This window comes from Corvus hawaiiensis, chromosome 22, assembly GCF_020740725.1.
Source record: "Corvus hawaiiensis isolate bCorHaw1 chromosome 22, bCorHaw1.pri.cur, whole genome shotgun sequence".
Lineage (NCBI taxonomy): Eukaryota > Metazoa > Chordata > Aves > Passeriformes > Corvidae > Corvus > Corvus hawaiiensis.
Genome location: NC_063234.1, coordinates 1,202,862 through 1,222,271, shown reverse-complemented (window position 1 = coordinate 1,222,271; position 19,410 = coordinate 1,202,862). Strand labels below are relative to the sequence as shown.

Sequence of the window (19,410 nt, the reverse complement as noted above, 5' to 3'; positions counted from 1 at the left end):
AATATTGTCTTTTGCTGCAGCACTCACAAAGTGCTCATTTGGGGGTTTTGTTCTTGCTGACATTTTGGGTTTTGTTCCTTTTAAACAGCATGAATCAGTTTTGGACGTTGAACAAGAATTAGATGGAATCTGTAAATGGATCAAAGCATCTCAGTTCACAAGCATCTGGTCAACCTCTATTTCAAATGAGCCTCTGCCTTACAGGGGAAAAAAATAATGTTACACCTTCTCTCTAAAAGCAGGGATGTCCTGATTTCCACAGCATTTGTGACAGTTCCAAGGTGCCTGTTTTCCCTAGAACACGCTTCAGAACAGTTACTGCACACCCCAAACCAGATCTTCAGAAATTCCATGTTCTCTCTCCAGCACTGTGATGAACCAAACTGTGCAAACGACCACAGATGTCCTGCAGATTCTCCCAGAGGGATTTAATCACTGTACTTCACTACTTGCCCTATTTAGGTCCATGTTAAATCACAACTAGCTCTGGAAACAATGTGCCAAATGCTGGAGATGACAGATGGGCACGCTGGAGTCAGGGAATAGCAGCAATTCCAGAGAAACAAACAGCAAAACAGGCACAAGGAAAAGAACATCTTCCCTTTCCAACGGGTTTTCCACCATGAAATCTCACTCCTGCTGTAGAACTGTTTTTCACACTCAGTCAATTCTGACATTTACTAATAGTCAAAGGAGAGAAAAGGAAAAATAAAGACCACTCATATCAGTGTTGTGGGGACAAGAAAAAAGCAGAGTGGGGACACAAATGAACCAATCTGGAAATCAGGAGCTAAAGAGATACAGCAAGGATTATTTCTCTTCCCTCTCCACAACAGCACGTGTAATTTCACGTTCTCAGGGTATCTTTTTGTAGGCTGTTTGCTAATTAATTAAGAAAACTGATCAGCTGTTTGCAAGCCAAGCAAACCCAGCCTGGAAATGCAGAGGTTATTACTACAAATGAATGTTATTTTTGCAGCTTGATTATTTAATTCAGACGCCTGCATAGCAACACATAATTACTCCTTGCAAACAGAGAAGCATTGTCAGTGTTCAGCAAGAAATACAAATGTGAAATAAAAGCAATAATGTGGCCACATGCAGATTAATCCTCTGTGCCCCTGCCCAGAGCAGCCCGGGCAGGGCTGTCCTCTTACCCTGAGCCAACACAAAGCCTGCAACCTTTAAACCTGTTACTGTTATCTAATGACTGCTCCATCTACAAGAGCTTTTCTAATAGAAACATGCCTTGATGGCTTATCTGGGCACACAAGGCAGGGCACAAAGCAGGGCTGATTGAGCGCAGTAATGGGAGGCAGGAAATGAGAAGCCTTGGGAAAGCCGCGGATAATCGATCAGTGGATTCACTCAAGTGTGAGCTGAGCAGGGAATAAGCTGCCTGGGGTATCAAATATTGCTGTTTCCAGGGTAAAGGCCCATTTCTGTGATCTATGCAGGGGAGAGCATAATTTATTGACAAAACAATATCGGATTTTTTCACAATGGCTTGCGCCTGACATTTTCTGACTGTTTACAGCAAGAATTTTTCTTGTGTCCTTTTTATTCACAAATATAACTCCTTTTGGAATTCATCAAGTCACCTCAGCATGCTGGAAATTAATTCAGCCTCGCATAGGAGTAACTCTGAGATGTCAAACACTCCTCACACTCACCTTGCCCTGAATTTCTGCCTCTCACAGGTGCACAGACACTGCACACCTGCAGGGACACACCTGGCCCCAGACCCCACGGGATGCACAGTCCTTCTGCTCGGAGGCACTCTCCGTTCAGAACAGTGTTTGCTCGAGATCTCTACTGTAGTTTCTACAAAATTTGAAGCATCAAACATCACAAACAGGTCATTTGTGGCCTTGTTTCTTACAGATGGACAGGGGAAGGCACTGGAGCCCATGAACACACCTGCAAACCTCAGCCCACGGGCACACACTGATACCCACACCAAAGCATAAAACAGCCATCTGCCTGCCTACACCTTTACAAACTGCAAAACGTGGCCAAAATCAGTTTTACATCACGGCACATCATCTGCAAAGTTGTTTGTGCATGTGAAGAGGTGGCCAGGCAGCCCCAGCCCCAAATCCCAGCTATCAAGGCTCGAGCCTTCTCAAAAACACGAAGGTGGTACCCGACTTATCCGCATGTTAATGCCGAGGAGCTGCCATATGCTGTCTCCCAGTGTGGGTGGTTTGGCATTGGAGCTGCCAGACTGCCTCAACAACACAGCCCTCAGTCAGCTCAGCAGAGCTGCTCCAGCACAGCTCGCTTCGCTGGCGCTCCGCGAGCACGGGACGTTCTGCTGGGACCAGGGCGAGCCCACGAGGCAGGGACTGCACATGAGACAGACAAAGAATAATTATGGCAGCTGAGAACGGGGAGAGACCCGGCAATAAACAGCACTAAAAGGCTGCCTGAGCCTCAGTGAATTCAGCAGTGAAATCCCCCTCACCAGGAGTCAGCACTGAATTTCATTGCACTTCTAAGGCAAAGTTCAACAAATCCAGCATGTTTTGACAAAAACTGACTAAGATGGAACAAGTGTCACCTAACAGCCCTTAATTTTATTTAGTGTCACCGATACGTCTCACCTTGAACACAGCCTCATCCAGGGTTTTAAAGGAGAAAAAGAACATTATTCATTTCAGGTAATGACCATAAGAGATGTCTGTATTTAAAATAAACTGTAGTATTTATTCCATCAACTTTCCAGCTTTACCAGAAACAAAGCTGCTCACTGTGCTGAGAACCAGCAAGTCACCTGTTTTCATTTAAGTGACATACACTTAAGTACAAAATACCCTTAAAATTTCAGTGCGGTCCTAAATGACAAAAGACAATTTCATCTTGTTAAAAAAAAAAAGCAGTTATGCTTAAAAACTGACTGGCTTAAAATAAAACTATGATAAGATCTTCCATGAAGGTTATGGGTCATTGCTTACTACCTCATTTAATCCCTTTGTGGTCTCTTTCTGCTCCGTTTCCCTTTTATGTTCCCTGAATCCCAGCTGTGGTTCTCGGTGTGGGTGAGGTACAAAGTCACCAGGGCAGACCCGTGTACAGCACCAGGACAAGGCTGTTTAATTACAATTACAGCTGCCAGGGCTCAGGGCCGGCGTGTCCCCCCTCTGCTCCCCCTCCAGGACCCTGTGGCACAGAAGGTTCCCCAGTGCCCGTCCCTTCCCGGGAGCACCAGCAGCTGTGGCAGCCCAGGATCCCGACCAGCTCCGGGCTCTGCCTCTGAGAACCCTGGGCAGGTAAAATGGGGCAGAGCAGGGATGCTCATGGCAGCTGGGCACATCCACCTTCCCTGGGCAGGTAAAATGGGGCAGAGCAGGGATGCTCATGGCAGCTGGGCACATCCACCTTCCCTGGGCAGGTAAAATGGGGCAGAGCAGGGATGCTCATGGCAGCTGGGCACATCCACCTTCCCTGGGCAGGTAAAATGGGGCAGAGCAGGGATGCTCATGGCAGCTGGGCACACCCAGCTGGGCCCATCCACCTTCCCTGGGCAGGTAAAATGGGGCAGAGCAGGGATGCCCACGGCAGCTGGGCACACCCAGCTGGGCCCATCCACCTTCCCTGGGCTTGTTTTCCCACCCACATCTCCATGGTATTCCAGGGAATGTTGCTCGTGTTGAAGGTCCTGCCAGCACACAAAGCTGCTGCCCCTCCATCAGCACCTCTTGAGGGTATTACACTGCACCCAGCTGGGCACAAACCCCAGGTGAGGCCGTGGAGGTGCCACATCTCTGCTGGTATTGCACAAATATCCCAAAACGAGACACACACACACACGCAGGGGGAGGTGTCATTAATGGGCTGTAATTAAAATCACTGTGAGAGAAGGCAATAAGCACTATTTTTGATCAGAGCATCCCTGCTCACGTTTGCTGCCTCTCCCAGCCCCGCTCTGATTGCAGATTTTGCCCTTCCACAGAAGCAGACTGGGAGGGAGCTGCTGACCCAAAACTGACAGGGACCCTCCTGAGCACCTCCTGCTGTGCTCACACCGCCCGGGCTCAGCACAGGCACCAGGAGCCAGCAGCCACCACCAACTAATGGTATCACAAATGCATTTAACTAATCATTGAATAGATACTCTGGTAATTAAATTCCATTAAGGTTTTTTTAGCATTATGCCGAAGAAGTGCAACACTGAAATGAAGATACCATTCGGGCCCCGCCTGACATTTGCCATTAAATGTCATTTATAGCACATAGCTCAGATCTAATTGCAGAGCAGCACCAGCCATAGTATTTATCACTTCTATTAAAACAAGCAGCACTCAGCAGTGGGGCTATTCAAAGCCATCATACACAGTTTAAATAGATTTCTCACCTTTTAAATATCAAGAGGCCAGATTTTCTTTACCATCTCACTGAGGGGTTTACCTTTGAACAAAGACACACCAAGAGCTGAAGGATAAAACAATCAGGAGACAGTTTGCTCTGCAAACCCAGCCCGGAGTTTGAACAGTCTCCACCTGTTAAAATATCGCCTCATGGGCAGGGGAATTTTATAACAGGAAAAATTAAAGCACCTTTGCCAACCGGCTGGGGTTTGAAACTATAAAAAGAAAAGGAAAGAAAATGCACTGACCAGCCAGCCCCTGTGACGTGGCTGTTTCACCACAAAAGCAAATGCTGTTCCTATGAGGACACAAAGTGTGTTTAGAAAATAAATGCCTGGAAAGTGAATGTTTCCTTGTGCAGCTCCCCAGAGGATGTAATTTTCTTACAAAATGGTCAGTTAGTGAAATGTTTACATCCTTTCAGAAATTGCCCCAACGTGTGTTATTGACCGAGCTGATGCTTCACACCAGAGCAAAATCAGCTTTTCACACAGGCTTCACACGAGGGGGCTGAGGCACTGCCTGACAAACAGGGCCATGACACAGCCTCAGCAAAAAACCCTGCCAGTAATTAATGTGCAACACCCAGAGCAGCTCATCAAGAAAACAAAGCAGCAATGTTTAAAAAACGTCAATTTGCAGAAGACACGACTGTATCTCACCACACAGGGAATTTCTAATACAGATTGGTGCTGTCTGCCCTGATATCAATAGCGAAATTAGCAACACCGGGCTTTAGATTTTTTCTTTGTATTTATATGTAAATCAGTACTAAATAAACATACCCCAAAGCAGCTCCACAGGCTGCAATCTAATCTAAAGGCAAAGATTGGAAAGATGGTCTCCATTCATCTGGAAATAGCCAGATATTGAAAACACTAAAATCAGAAATAACTACACTGAGAATAAAAGGGATGCATTTACCTGCTAGAAGAGAAAAAAAATCTCAAAGGAAAAGTTGGGAGAGAGATACAAACAAAAAAACCCTTTTCTCAGGTGCTGAAAGTGTGAACATACAGACAGCTGAGATGGTCCACAAGAAAAGCAGTTCTGAAATCAAGAAATGTGGTTTTTAAACCTCTAGCGCACACCATGGACACTCTGGTTTGAATTACAGTGAACACAGCCAGCCAAGCTAACACACAATTCCAAAGTTAATCATTTGTCTTGGGCCATATAATCACCACAGCATTACAACTTTAACAAATGAAGCCACTAATAACATCTATTAAAGAAGTCAAGGTGTTAATTCACTCCCAGGTCCAGCAGCAGAAAGCTTTGAGAGCAACCAGCAGTTCCATAAACCTCATGCAGAACTCAAATTCATTTCCTCTATTACTGGAGGCACTGGATGGAACCCATCAGTGCCAGATCCAAAGGCTCTGACTCAGAAATCCTCCTGCAATGGGAATGAGGGTTGGTGCCTCTCCCCTTGTCCTGGGCACAAGGCTTTACCCCAAGCAAATCATCACAGCCAGTCCTGTACAGACTCACCGAAAAAAGGAGGATTCTGTGTGCTACCATCACCATAAATGCAGAAACTGGCAGGGAACCTTACAAAAAAGAAAAATTACTAAAGGTTATTCAGGGAATTTGCACAAAACTTGGTTTGACCGGTTTAGAGAGAGCTCATGATTTAGATCAGCTTCCTTTCACCAAAGACAATCTTCTCAGGAAATTGTTTTTAACATTTCCATGAACTTGGTTCTTCAAACTGCTGAGCAGGAGTCTGCCTTCGGGAAAATGGAAGTGTTACAGATTATGCAATAAAATGAGGAGCTCTGCCTCTCTGTGACACAGGAGTTGAAGGGAGAAGCCTGTTTAGATCAATATTGAAGCCCATATTTCAGCTGCCTGTGCACTTGTCTGCACTTCTGGCTGTGCCATCTCCCTGGGAACCTGACCCAAAAAGGCCTGGAGCTCACTGAGTGCTCAGTACCTTGGAAAAGTGAAATCAAATATTCACGCACTGGCACAGGCAACGCTGACAAATCCAAAGCCATTTCCCGGCACTTGAACTGGTGTAAACTGCAGCACTTGTCCTACAAGTGCTTCCCAATGAGCACATAATAAATTAATCTGTAATATTACGCAGTATTAGCTCGAATTTCAATATTTACCGTGCCTGTTTCAAAAGCAGCCATGCTCCAGATGTGCTCCCAGCTGTTTGATTTCCTGGCCCAATGTCTTTGGTAACAAACAGCCCCTTGGTTTAATCACCTCCAGTCTCCAGATCAGAGATTTATGATTATATTTCACCACAGTTAATGGAACTTTGCACTTGAGAGTGTGAAGTTTTCAGCTTAAAGGCCCAAACCAGCTCAAAACTCCAACAGTTCATGTTCTGAGGGCACAGCAAAGCCATGAAGCCACACCTGAAATCAGGATGCAATTTCCAGGTATTTCCTCACAGATCTGCCCCAGCTGAGGGAGGGCAGCTCTAATCCCCAGTGCAGGCTGGGATCAAGAGCCCAGCACAGGGAGTGGGAATTCCTGGGTCTGTGAACTGCTCTGGAATGCCAACATGCGAAGCACTACAACACATCAGAACAGGAAAACTGACACCACATGGCAGCTCCCCTTCTGGAAAACACCTTCCTCAAGCTTTTCAGCCACAGACACTGCAGAAAGCATCCCAGGGAATACCTTCCTGCAGATTCCCTGCCATCCTCTGCAGCCCTGTCTGATATTCCACATTCTGCAGCTTGTGCTTCACAGGGTCCTGGGGTTCACACATATCAAAGCACCCAATTGCCTTTTCTTTTTTGCCTTCTTTTTTTTAAACCACGAGGAATATGAAAGCACACACTGAAGCTGGTCCTTGTTAGCAGACCCATTTTCATCTCTTTAAACTCAAAAGAGAGCAATTCCCTTGAAAACTGTCACAGCATTTTCCCAATCCATAAAGAGGAAGTTCAACAGCCTCAGGTCACTAATCACAACGACGGGAGACACAGAGCATAAATTATGTCTTTCTATTCCACAGCAGTGAAATATATATATTCTTTTATCTTACTTATTTGATTCTCTCTGTAAACTAAATGTTTCAGATGTGTTTGTAGTCTTAAAAATGATGTTTTACAAATAAAAGGGAAGCACTTTGTTGTTTACACAGTGTGCCTTCCATGAGATATATTAATATCACACGCAGGTGGATGGACAAGAATTGCTTTACACAACAACATAACTTGGATATTTTCCCAAAGGAAAAACTTTATTTGAAGTTTGAAGTTGCTTAGCACAAGTTTGTTGGTTTTAATAATTTTGCATCACTTTTAACCTTAAAATGTGCCAACAAACAACTGAAGGGAATTTGATTTAAAAACCCCCAGAAGTTCTGCTTAGAAAGCAGAGCAGGATGCTTACGCACTACTAATTTAATTAAAGACTTCTTTTCCTTTTAAATACCCTCTAATGGCCCAAAACGAACTGAGGCTGCTTTAAAATCAATCACTTTAATCAAAATTACAAGTTCAAATTCTCCATGGATTAGTGTTCAGTGACTACAGTGTCAAAAATGCACATCCATCACATCCCTGGCTTTGAGAGCCGGGCAGGGACCGGCACGGCTCCGTCCCCGGGGGTGATGCCAGGTCCTGCAGGGAGCAGCCCCAGCCAGGGGAAACCAAACCCACTGAGAAAGCCTCTGAAGCTCTGTCAGACAGGCACAAGGTGGAGCTGACTTGAAGCGTTTTCCTAAGTGGCTCCATCAGTCCCCGCTGAATAAAAGGGGGTTCTGCCTTTCCTGCCGCTCGGGCATAGACAGGTATTCAAAAAAGGGGGTTCTGCCTTTCCTGCCACTCGGGCATAGACAGGTATTCAAAAAAGGGGGTTCTGCCTTTCCTGCCACTCGGGCACAGAACACATATTCAAAAGAGGGGATTCTGCCTTTCTTGCCACTCGGGCATAGACAGGTATTCAAAAAAGGGGATTCTGCCTTTCCTGCCACTCGGGCATAGACAGGTATTCAAAAAAGGGGGTTCTGCCTTTCCTGCCACTCGGGCATAGACAGGTATTCAAAAAAGGGGGTTCTGCCTTTCCTGCCACTCGGGCATAGACAGGTATTCAAAAAAGGGGGTTCTGCCTTTCCTGCCACTCGGGCACAGAACACATATTCAAAAAAGGGGATTCTGCCTTTCTTGCCACTCGGGCATAGACAGGTATTCAAAAAAGGGGGTTCTGCCTTTCCTGCCACTCGGGCATAGACAGGTATTCAAAAAAGGGGGTTCTGCCTTTCTTGCCACTCGGGCATAGACAGGTATTCAAAAAAGGGGATTCTGCCTTTCTTGCCACTCGGGCACAGAACACATATTCAAAAAAGGGGATTCTGCCTTTCTTGCCACTCGGGCATAGACAGGTATTCAAAAAAGGGGATTCTGCCTTTCTTGCCACTCGGGCATAGACAGGTATTCAAAAAAGGGGGTTCTGCCTTTCCTGCCACTCAGGCACACAACAGGTATTCAAAAAAGGGGGTTCTGCCTTTCCTGCCACTCAGGCACACAACAGGTATTCAGAAAAGGGGATTCTGCCTTTCCTGCCACTCAGGCACACAACAGGTATTCAGAAAAGGGGATTCTGCCTTTCCTGCCACTCAGGCACACAACAGGTATTCAAAAAAGGGGATTCCGCCTTTCCTGCCACTCAGGCACACAACAGGTATTCCGAGAGCATCCCCACCATCCTCCCTTCCCCGTGCCAGCTCCTCTGTCCCTCTCAGCCTGCTGGAACACACACCTTTCCCAGCACTTTTTAATCCCTACACAAATCAAGCCCTCCTGGCACAGCGTGGTCACAAACCTCAGATCCACCCACAGTGAATCCCTCACCTGCCAGGACAGCCCTGCTCTGCACAGCTCATGCTGCAAGGCCAGGGCCAGCTGGCACTGGGATGTTTAGGGCGTCCCACAGCCCCAAAGCCTTCACTGAGCACTTCACTGCCACAAAAGCATTAAAAGCATCTCCTCCACCTTAAAGAGCAATTCCAAGCACATCACTGAGGGGATGGGACACACACTGGAATTCAGTGGCCACAGTGACATTTCACATTCCTCAAGGAAACCCTTCCGAAAGCAGGAAAACAAATTTCTTTAATGAATTATCTTCAGCAGCTCACGAAGCATAACAATGTGTCTTTGGAGGCCGAGCAGACACAAGAAATCTGACAGTGCTCAAGTACCCCCAAATGACCAGAGAGAAAATTTCGACTTCAATAATCCTAAAGGTCAGAAGCATTATTAAACATGACAGATGCTCTCACTATTCAACACCAGAGGACATGGCTAAATTTATTCTAACTCCATTTTCTCTTGCTACATAAAACGCAGCTAATGTACAATTTGATACTTTTTTTCCCTAAAAGCTAGAGATAACATTTTTTTTCTCCATATTTTCCAGCTGGCACATAATGATTTATTTAGCACTCAATTATCTCAGCACAGGTGTAGGAAACAGGTTTACTTGGGGTAAGGAGGAGGAAACAAGGCAGGAGAAAGGTAAAATAAAAAGCCAAAGGTGGTGAACACCATGGTGCCAAGGACAAGCGGCTTAACAAAATTATAAGTATGGGCAAGTCAAATATACAGGGGGTGTTAACGAATCCTATGGCTCCTGAATCTACATTCAATCCATTGCCACTGAAGATGTTCTTATCTAGCCCTTATCAGCCACGGTCTCTGCAGGTAACACAGCATGGGGGAAGCAGTCCAGATCCCACTCCACAGCTCCCAGTGTATTCCTGTTTTCCCCCGTTTGCCCAGTACCTGACTCACACTCACAGTGGGGCTGGCTGTTCTGGGGATCAAATTTGTACCAATTGTGCTTCCTGCCCTCTTCCTCATAAAATTAGGAAAAACACCACAAAACCAGCAATTCTGCCAAAGGAGCGTGGGATTTCCCACCCAGCCCCGTTCCCGTCCCCCTGCGACTCCTCAAATGCTCTTTGCTGCTTTACCCAGAGCTGGCTGGGCAGAGGAAGCAGCTCTGCTCTGAATGGCAGCAGCTGCTGATGTGACAGGGGCTGACAGGCAGCGTCAGCTCGGATCAGGGCTGCTGCTGTGCCCTCTCCATGCAGGGTGCACTCGGGGCAGCAGGGGATGCTCCACAGCCCTGCAGCCCAGGCAAAGAGCCCAGGAGCCTTTCCTGGGGGAGAATAAACCCCAGCAGCCTCCAGTGCTCCTGTGCCAACAAGCCAGCCACAAACATCCCAACTGCTGAATGCCAAGTGGGGCAAAAACAAACAGGGCAATCACATTAAAAAGAAAACAAAAATCCAAATAAACCCCCGGTGGACTATTCTGTAGGGGGGTTCCTTTGTTCTGGTGTTTTGTTTGTTTGGGATTTTTTTTACGTAGCCCCTAAGTTGTAAGGCCTGGATTCCAATTGCAAAGATCCAGGCCATATGGAAGAAATGGAGGCAGAGCTGGATTCAGGCCCTAAAAAACACACACAACATACACATAGCCTTAACTTCCAGCTGTTTAATCCTCACTCTGAACAATGCTGCCATCTGCTTCAAACCTCCCAATATGAACACTCTCACCCTCTCCACAAGACCGTGATGTAATGGTGACGTAACACTGCACCTCTGTAGAAATTAATTCAGTTGCATTGGTGCACTACACGATCAAGGCTACTCAGAAAAACAAACTCAAAATCCCACAAAAATGTTAAACATTCGTTAATCGTTAAAAATAATGGCACTGATGAAATGACAGATCTCAGCCAGGTCTGAATACAGCATCTCCACACAGCCCTGAGCACTGTGGGAATGCAAAATATGCTGGTTTGGCTGCCTCAGAATGGATGGCTCCTGCTCCTGCCTTCCTTCAGGAGATGTACAACAAAATAAAAAGAATGTTGCTCTATATTTCAGCCGAGTCCAGTGAAACTCCAGTACCCATAAATCCAACAGAGCAGCCTCATGCCTCTTCCCTCAATTCTGAGCCCTCACCTGAGAGACACTGCAAATCCCCTGCTATTAACAGCCTGAAAGCAGCACTTAGAGAACAGTCTGCCATACAGAAAGAATTTATTTTTACACAGATGTGACAAGCCCAAACCTCAGCGAGCAGCACAGCTTAGTATCTGTGTGAGAATTCAAAGTGGCATCTGGGTAATAGCAACCAAAAAAAAAATATACACAGAGAAGCATTGTAAAAAGGAGGGGAATTATCAAAATGGATTCATATGCATCTGGAATTATTTTAATACAAAATGCCCAGCAAATCTCCCTCGCTGCTGACAAATCACCAGCTGAGGTAAATCCCAGATAATGAAACATTGTAAGGAAGGCTCTATTTAATAATTTAGCCCCTGTCAAGGAGTTTGTATTGATTCTTGTTTTCAGCACAGGGAGAGAATGTTATCTGCAGCCTTACGGCTCAGTGACAGCATCAGTGGATTTAATCACTGTGCAGCTCCTGCCATGCAATCCTTAAACTGTCACCTCTGATTCTCCATCATTGCTGCCACTTCCTTCAAAGCCCTGCACCCACATTTTCATACTAATCTCCCACCCCACACGTGCCCCACTGTAATCACAGCAGCCCTTCAATCTGCTGCACATTAGACATAAAAGCCAATCTCATTTGCAGGCTAAATTTTTTATTTTAAATAATTCAGTGCTCCTTCAAACGTCTCATTCATCTGGCTCTTATTAGCAAGGCTGCTCTGTCCCTTAATGGCAAACTGAGCTGTGCTGAGGCAGAACTGAGCAGCCACAAGCCAGCACTTCCACAACCATGGAATCAGCCTGGCTTGGGTTGGAAGGACCTTAAAGCCCATCCAGTTCCACCCCTGCCATGGGAAGGAACCTTCCACTACTCCAGGCTGCTCCAGACTCTGTCCAACCTGGCCTTGAAAAGGGTTAGCGATGATTTGGAGGAAGAAGAAAATCTTTTTGCCTTTTCTTGGCTGTAGAAAGAGAGATGAATCTGGAGAAGCAGGGGAAAAAAAAATCTATATTAATCAGCATTTTTTCCACACCAAAAAGGAAAGGTCACGCTGCCTCGGAACTGGCCAGGAAAAATCTGCCACAAATTAATTCAGCTGCAGTTCAGGAACAGAACATCAATTCATCTGCAAACAGAATGAGGCTTTTAAATACATAAATGCTTGTGGCTACAGAAACCTCACCCAGATATTTGCATGCAAAAACCCCAGCTCCTGTAACAGTGCAGAGAATAACAGATGTAAATTTAACATGTTTGCTAAAATGCAAGGCCATATGCAGGAGGAATGCAAAGGAGAGGAAGCATGAACTGCACAGTTTAGAAAAACAAATTTCTTTTGATTTTTTCCTCCTTTATTCCAGGTGAGATGCAATACTTTCCATTTTCTACTCCTCTGGATCAGAGTAAAGCGATCCCAGAGGCCCACGCAGCCAAGGTCATCATACACAGATTTTCTATTACAGGACACTAGCAGCATTTCACAACTGTCTTTTTATGCACTTCTGCCTTTCCATCCAGACTATAAATTGTTACAAGGCCCTGGGGCAATCCAGCTGTACACTCCATTCAAATCAGGCTTCAAGGAGAAAGCTCCACAGTCAAGATGCTTCAATCAAGTAAACACACAGGCACAAAGGGCAACTGCATCACAATTAATAATGTTTTCTTTTGTATGGCAAATTCAGCGTTTTTCTGGTTTAAAGTTTCCCTCTGATGCTCCGATTCAGAGTGTGGCCATTAGCATTTTAAATGTGACATCAAATTAAGTCAGGCTATGAGAAAGCACAAACATGCTGCTGAAATCCATCTGCTGGTTGGGTTCTGGGTCCTTCTGGAGCACAGGAAAACCTTAAAAAGGCAATTTGGACTTATTTATCCAAGCCGGAGATTGGTACAGGGAAGGTCCCAATGCCAGTATCAGAGGGCAGGTTTGCAGGCTCTTTGTGTTTGTGTCCATGAGCCGGTCTCACGCTCACACAGAGCCTGCCTTCAGCAGCTGGGTTTCCTCTGGCTGTCACTGCTCACCCCGTGGCTCTGCTTTCTTCTTTGTTCCCCTTCTCCCTTCACCTCCACTTGCTGTCCCAGAGAAAATGCAGATCACCTTCTTGGGTGAGAGTTCCACTGTTGCTCTCCTTCTGCCAAGTGTCTTCTTTCCCCGTCAGTCAGGAGCTGAGCTGGAGCTGCCTGGGTTTCAGCAGATTTACCAGAACTCAGGTGTGATGTTCCAGGATCACATTTTCAAACCAGCACCATCTTCCCTGGGATGAGCTCAGGACTCAGGTGAGTCCCACCTCGTGCTCTGTGCCTTTCTCCCAAACACCAATCTTCAGTCAACTTCTTCCACTTCTGATCTCTGCGTGCAGATAAACCCTTTCCCACAGACAGCTCTGCACTACTTTTGATATTTAAATTGAGCCTTAATCAAAGCTGGATACGCAGGGGTTTAGATGCACTACATAATTAATATATTCCTATCTGAAATGTAATTACTACTGTTGCATCATACATTTAAGCCAACAGCTGGCTATTTAAGGTGAGGAACACGCTTTTATTGGGATAAAACAATCTTGTCACCAACACTGCAGGGTTTTTTTGCTCACAACCACTCCCAAGGAGGCAGCTTCACCAGGGACACCCCAAGAGCTTGGGACGAAGTTCCCCTGTCTGAGCTCTCTGCAGAGAGAGCTTTGCTGAGATTCTGATGGATTCACAAGGGTATTCCTGTTGGATTTCCCCTCACATCACGTCACAGATCTCCCTAAAGCAGGTTTAATTTATCTGACTGGGAGGTGTGGGGTTATAAAATGTCCCTTAACCCACTGGGTGCACACAGGAACTGAATTTCTGCACATTTGTTGGATTTTCTCACACAAGTCACTCAGCTAAGTTTTAATCGTGTGTTTTCATCGGCCAGAAGTAATCACAATCAACATTTTAATTAAGATAAAGAGAATGGATGGAATTTTAGGACTTTTTAACCATAAACAAAGAGATAAAAGGAAATTTCACTGTTTATAATTCTTTTTATTACAATCAGTGTAAGGCTTAAACTACAAAAGAAAACCATTAAATACTACTATTTAATTAAAAAACCCTTTAGCTATGAAGCCATACCCTCAGTCAGAAGAAAATACAAATCTGTTTCTTCAAATGGCCTGATCTGAAAAGAAATTCAGTGAGAATTTCCACTTTCAAAACACAGCCCTCTTCAATTAAAAGAGGATTTTTTTAAAAAGGAGTTGTTTCCTTTCTGGGGGCAGTGGGTGGAACGAAGCAGCAGAAAGTGCTGGTGTGTGAATGATAAACAGGACTGGCTGGGCAGATCCTTTGCTATTTCCTCCAGAAATTCCAGATACCATTCTTGTGCCAGGAACTCAGGAGATCAAAGTGATTTTGGCCAGGTTTGATTAATTCTTAGCAGAGCTCAGGCTGCAGCTCAGAGCCCACAATAACAGGATAAGCAACTGCAGCCAGGCTCGCTGCTGAAGGACATGAAATGAGTGAAGATAGGATCAATTCTGGAAAAATTAACACTGAGGGGGGTGAAGGGTGAAGCAACATTTGATTCCCAGCTCCTCGTTTCAGAGCTGTGGAGGTTCAGAACTGCAGGGCTGCAGACAATTCCCAGTTCCCTTCCCCTCCTCTGCCAACCCAAACATGGCTCAGTCATCCCTGCTCTGCTGGCTGTGCTTTGATCAAGGTATTTGTAGCACCAAAGAGTATTTAAGGAATACTTCGTCAAGCCTGGAGATTTTTAAAATGTTTGACTCGTGCCAAATTAAAATGAACGAGAAGTATGCTTCCCTAACTTCCTGATGAATAGGAAATGTGTATTTCTGACAGCAGCAGGCTGCTGTGGGAACAACTGCGTTGTTAAAAATGCACTGGTGCTATTGCAGAATGAAGGGAAAAGCAGCAGATTGACATCCAGGAGACAACTCCTGATGTAAACAACCTGAACGTTTTCTCACAGAAAAAAAATAATCAGAGAAACTTATGTTTTTTTAATGCACCGAAGCATTAACTGCTTCCATTTTATTGACTTGACTGTGTAATTTAAACCCCAAGCTGTAAGATTGTTCTGGAACAAAAAAACCCACAGTAAGCAAACCCTGAATCCCACGTTAATGATCCCACTTTTGCCGTTCTGTGAAACACCATTTTCCTCCTTCTTAAAGCTGTTCAGCAGTCAATGCCAAGAAAGTATTAAAGCCACATTACTCTGCCCTTTACAGGCTCCATCCACCTTCCAGCCTCCCAATTGTATTTTGCTGTTGCCTTTTTTTAAAAACAACGTTTTTAAAGGAACTGACATTGCAAGCTGGACAGCACAGGCTTAAACTGGGGAAGGAAGTGCTCCCCAAGGGAAAAACAAGGTTAGAAAAGTTTCTTTAAAGCCAATCATGACCTTGCATAATCCAGATTTCCAGATTACTTGAACCCAAGCACTGGCTCAGCTGCCCCGACACGGGAGGGAGAGTAAATATTGAGTATCAGCAATGAAGGAAAAGGAGCTGATAACCAATAAAAACATGTAAGGCAATAAAGCAAACTCAGATTTAATCATTGCTTCACCACAGTTTGTTCCTAATCAAAGTCCTTAAGAATAATCTGGTCTTGAATCCTGAAAGAGGATAGCATTAATCCAGAGAAAATGAATTAGCACCAAAAAGAGATTAATAAAATGTTCAGGGACACAGACAGCACAAAATAACCCAATCAGTAGGGAAAAAATCATCTAGTACCTTTTTTTTGTACATACAGACAACTATCTCATACTCTTCTGAGAAACAACAGCAACTTCACTTTTAAAATGTTTTAAGTTCAGTAATTCAAACTGGTGAAGTGAAGCAAACAAAGAAAAGCATTTATGGATATCACACCTTCTCACCTGACCTGCCACCCCATCATCTTCCATGAGGAGAAGGAAAAGAAGCTGCACTTTTAACAGCCAACATTCACAAACATTTCAGTATTTGAGGGCAAAAACAAACTAGTGGATTCCCAAAGAACTCCTCAAAGTTCTGCAAAATTCCAAACAAAACCCAAACCACCAACACCGACAAAACAGCACGAGAGCTACTGGAACATTATTCTGTGTTTTTACATCTTTGATTCCTCCCTTCCCAACAGAGCTGCCCTGAGGGAGCACCTGAAGCACTGGGGAGGAACAGGTCCCCACAGTGATCCAGGTCCAGCAAGGACATCCTGCTTTTCTGGTGGGAGCAAACTCAGGTGGAACAAAGCCAGGGGCTGAACGAGCCCACGCTGCACAGGGCAGGCAGCTCAACATTCCACTGCAGAGAAAAGTGATGTTCCCTTCCAGCACCACACATCCTTCTCCCTTTGGAGAACACGTCTGCTCTCCCGCCGTGTCATTTTTATTTAAGCAACTTGTCTCTGTAGGCAGCTGGGGGAAAAAAATTATCCTTCTCTGAGCACGACAGGATGCACAGGAATCAGTCTCCATCACCATCTCTCAGCCCTTTCCCACCGATTGCTGCTGCTCCCCTTCAGCACAGACGGGTTACTCTGCAGGTATGGGGACAGCAGCAGTGTTCTGGGAGGCTCACACAGGTCTGAAAACCAGCTTTTTCCAAGTGGTTTTCCAGCTCCAGGAACAGCCAGTGCATTTCTCAACCCACATGGCAGAGCAGTTCTCCTGTCACACCCTGAGTGCTGCTGTTCTTTCGCTCCCTCCCCAAAAACACCTGAGACCATCAGCACCTTGTTGGAAGTGATTTTAAGGGATGTCATTGATCCTGCAGTGAAAGCCACGTCCAGGAGTTCTGGAGCAACAGCAGAGCAGAAAGGACACAACAATTAAAGTGCCCCTCTTGCTGACAGCTTCCCTAAAATATCAATCATATTTCACTTCTCAATTCCACAAAGGTACTGCCATGAATCCCTGAAAGCTTGAAGGGATCTGGGACCACAAAAATGATAAAGACAAGAAGATAAAACGTTATCCAGGCAGTTTCCAACACAGTTAACCTGGATTGATCAAATCATTGAACAGCTCTTCACATGGCCTCCCTAAAGGCACCATTTGGTTTTCTGACTGAGGAAATGCACTCAGAGAGCTCCTCCAGCTGCCCTTGGTGCTTGGGAGCCACATCTGCTGCTCCACCTGCCCTGCTCAGCTCATCCCAGCAACAATCACAGCCCAGAGGGAAGGACCAATCTCTGCCTCACGTGAGGCCACACAGCAGCAAAGTGCAGGATGGCAACAGAGACATTTCACAGAGAAATCAGCAGCGAGCAAAGCTTCCTCACGAGGACCTGATGGCCGTGGGCGAAGTGCAGTTGGTCTTCAGGAAAGGAAAAGAGCTGCTCCTCTCATATGATTTTTAATAGGACTGATTCATCTTAATGTCAAGAGAAAGTTGTGATGGAAGGATAAACTAATTCATCACAGTACAGCACTTCACCTGCCAGAACTGCTGAGCTACAGAAAGCAGGCAGAGGAAAACAATTGCTGCTTTCTCCAAGTCTCAATGTTGAGACACCGAAGCACAAAGCTGCTCTGAAATGGTATTTAACACCTGCTTCTGCAGCAGTGGGCCTTCATCAGGCTGTGAGTGATCTGGAATGCTAAACCAGACAAACTGCCAGACTTCTTAGAACCAGTTTCTAGCTCAGCAATAAATGTAAAATCATCCAATTGTGCTTTCAGATCTTATTGCAAAAAGCAAGATAAACCCCAGTTTACTGTAAGAATGAAACTGAGTGGGACTTTAGTCCCACCCCAGAATGACCCTCAGCACCTCTCACCCTGCAGGATGATGCACGTGTGGATCACAGCATTGGCTGTGTCATGTTTAACTCCCTCTCATTTTTTAAAAATATAAGTTATGTTCTAGTTTTTATCAGTAAAACACCCCCATCAACTCCTGTACCCAGACTGCACCTAGAACCAGGGGAAGCATAAGGTAAGGCACACACACTCAGCCAAAAACTTTTATTTTGTGACAGCCAACATGAAAATGTATTTAATTAGTAGGCGACATTTCAAAGCTGTTGACTTTAACTTCCCTGCTTCACTTGATATATTTAGCTGAAGGCAAAACAAGGCTGTTTTCCTGTTGGTATCTCGCACTAGAAGTGAAATCAAGTGTCCTTTCCACTGCTCATCCTCCCTTTCCCCCAACAGGAAAATCAACAGCCATGCATACACTGGGGATTAATTTTTGCTGGTATAATCAGCATCAAGAGGTTTTTGGTTTTGTCGTTTGTACAAGTTCCTTTTATGCCTTAAGTCAGTAAGAAAAATGAAATTAACAGAGAAATTCGAGAACTCTGAGCAGGCGAAAGTAAACATAGAACAGAAACACTGTTTCCATGTCAAAAATGATGCAAAATTGCCAGCAGCCCTCGTGCTAAGTCCTTTGCTGTTGAAAACATGAGTGAAGAAAAACCACTCCAAAAACATCTAAAGGTACTAAAGCTGCAATACACTTCCCACATCTTGCAAAGAGCTTAAACGTGTGGTCCAGTCCAAGCTGACAAGAGGCTTCAGCTTTTGTTCATCTCCCGAGCAATTCATGCAACTCAGCAGGAACTTACTGCCCAGAACCATCCCACTGTAACTCCAGTGGGACCCAAAAGCACCTGCTCATGGGCAGGAGTGGCCCAGCTGGGGCTTAACCCATTGCCAGAACCTGCCAACTACAAATCCAATGACCCCCTAAAAAAAAGGGGGGAGGAAGAAGAGAAGGAAAGAGAGAAGCAGCCCACAAGTGCCAAGCACCACCAGGGACATGAACACTGAGGAAAATCGCTGTGTTCTCCTGTAGCTCACAGAATACCTGGAAAAGCTGGGAAGGAAGGTTTGCTCTGACAGCAGCAGCCTGTGCTGATCTGTGTCTGTAGACAATACATTGATAAGGGGAGTTTATTATGCACTCAGGACTTCGATAAAGCAATAACAAACAGCAGGACCAGCAGCAGTAACAAACTGCCAGGAGTTGCCACATCTCCTGCTCACAGAGCCCTGCCAGGTCCCAAAGCAGCCCCTGAGCCCTGCCCAGGAGCAGCTCCTGCTCCAGCAGGTGGGAGGAACAGAGGGAGCCCTGCTGAGAGTGCAGAGG

The 19,410-nt window shown here is 45.4% G+C and overlaps 1 protein-coding gene across 6 annotated transcripts in view; it reads right to left on the bottom strand.

Moving 5' to 3' along the window:
• RERE (arginine-glutamic acid dipeptide repeats) overlaps positions 1–19,410 on the bottom strand; it is a 177,384-nt gene that overhangs the window by 89,001 nt on the left and 68,973 nt on the right. The window lies entirely within an intron of this gene.